This window comes from Phocoena sinus, chromosome 7 (genome assembly GCF_008692025.1).
Source record: "Phocoena sinus isolate mPhoSin1 chromosome 7, mPhoSin1.pri, whole genome shotgun sequence".
NCBI lineage: Eukaryota > Metazoa > Chordata > Mammalia > Artiodactyla > Phocoenidae > Phocoena > Phocoena sinus.
Window position 1 is genome coordinate 96629957 of NC_045769.1, and position 2186 is coordinate 96632142.

The following is a 2186-nucleotide window of genomic DNA, read 5'->3' on the forward strand; positions in this document are numbered from 1 at the left end:
AAGTAAGATATATTAAGATTACATAGCTAGGAAGTGATAGCATTGAAAGGTGAGCTCACTTTGGTCTGCCTTCAAAGATTGTGCTTTTAACTACTTTGCTATATTCTTTTCCTAATGAATGAGTCATTTGTTAGAAAGTGTAGTAGCCTGAGGGTGTGCGCATGCATACACCCACACCTACACCCACACACACACACACACACCACTCATCTAACTTCAGATGTTAACTGTTTACAAATATTTATGGGCCAACTTTCAGGGAGAGCTGGGATAAGAAAGAGGAATCGATGCTATGATCTTGTTCACCCAAGAAAAATCTAGAGATATTAGGACAATATGCAGGGTAGTCATTTGCCAAGTGTTAGGAAGAAAGATGCCTGCAAACTGACAACCAAGCAGGTGTTGCTACCATTCCTATTAGGCCCCTGGGAATTCCCAGAATGTGAGGCTAAGGAAGAAATCAAATAAATAGTTTGCTGACTCCACTAACTTGCAAAAGTATTTTCAAAACTCCAAGCAGATTGTCCACTGTTCAGAGGCCATCAGACTCTAGGTGATCTTTCAGAGATAATGCGTTAACCCAAAAAGCTCTTACGAATCACCCCAGAGCTAATATGAGCCAAGCTATTTCAGCTCAAATGGGGCATGAAGGAGCCAGTATGTTCCCTGGAAGACTCATTCTTTCTTCTTTACCCTTACTGTTCCAACAAGGCTGATTCCAGTGAGTCTCTGAGAATAATTCGAGGCTTATTTTCTCCAGAGGGAGCTGAAGTAACAACAGTATGTTTGCTACCACTGAGGGAGAAAGTGTATTCTGCATCGTTCCCCACCTTAAGCCTTGATTTGTTTAGACAGAAAGTTTCCAGTCAGCTACTCATATTCCCACCAATGCCAACACTGTTCGATTCCGGTTTAGAAAGAAAGGACACTCCAGATTTGTGCTGTCAAATGCTGTAGTCACTAGTCTATGTGGCTATTGAGTACTTGGAATGTGGCGGATCTAAATTGAGCAGTTCTGTAAGTGTAAAATACACATCATGGTAGTTTGAAGACTTAGTATGAAAACAAGAATGTAATATATCCCAAAATTTTACATTGATTGTATGTTGAAATGATAATATAGGCAGTCCTTGCTTTGCAAGACAGTGCAGGACCATAAAAGTGACTTTGTAAGCCAAAACTACACAAATGGTTACAATAATCAAAGGGGGGAAAGTATGATTATCACGTGACCTTTAGTGCTCGCTTTGGCAGCACATATACTAAAATTGGAATGATACAGAGGAGATTAGCATCGGCCCTGTGCAAGGGATGATATGCAAATTCATGAAGCATTCCACATATTTAGCATGAGAAAGGAAACACTCACTCCAGTCCAGGAAGTGCTGAGTCCCATACAGGATAAACCCAAGGAGGAACACGTCAAGACACATATTAAACAAATTGACAAATATTAAATACAAAGAAAAAATATTAAAAGCAACAAGGGAAAAGCAACAAATAATATACAAGGGAACTCCCATAAGGTTATCAGCTGATTTTTCAGCAGAAATTCTGCAAGCCAGAAGGGAGTGGCATGGTATATTTAAAGTGATGAAAGGGAAAAACCTACAACCAAGAATACTCTACCCAGCAAGGCTCCCATTCAGATTCGACAGAGAAATCAAAAGCTTTACAGAAGCAAAGCTAAGAGAATTCAGTACCACCAAACCAGCTTTACAACAAATGATAAAGGAACTTCTCTAGGCAGGGAAAAAAAAAAAAAAAAAGAAAAGAAGCCACAACTAGAAACGAGGAAATGACAAATGGGAAAGCTCACCAATAAAGGCAAACATACAGCAAAAGTAGGAAAGCATCCACACACAAATATGATACCAAAACCAGCAAGTGTGAGAAGAGGAGAATACAAAGGCAGGAAATGGGAGATGCGTTTGGAAGTAAAAGACGAGCAACTTAAAACAACCTTGTGTGTATATAGACTGCTATATCGAAACCTCATGGGAACTGCAAACCAAAAAACTATGATAGAAACACACACAAAAAAGAAAAGGCCATCCAGAAACAACACTAAAATAGTCATCAAATCACAAGAGAACAAAAGAGGAAGGGATGAAAAAAGACCTATGAAAACAAATCCAAAATAATTAAGAAAATGGCAATAAGAACATACATATTGATAATTACCT

General features: G+C 38.8%; 1 non-coding gene across 1 annotated transcript; it reads left to right on the forward strand.

Annotated features, from left to right (window-relative positions):
* Positions 1 to 1238: 1238 nt before the first annotated feature.
* LOC116757259 lies at positions 1239 to 1346 on the forward strand. Its single transcript, XR_004350906.1, has one exon. It is a non-coding gene; the product is annotated as a U6 spliceosomal RNA (small nuclear RNA).
* The last annotated feature ends 840 nt before the right edge of the window (positions 1347 to 2186 follow it).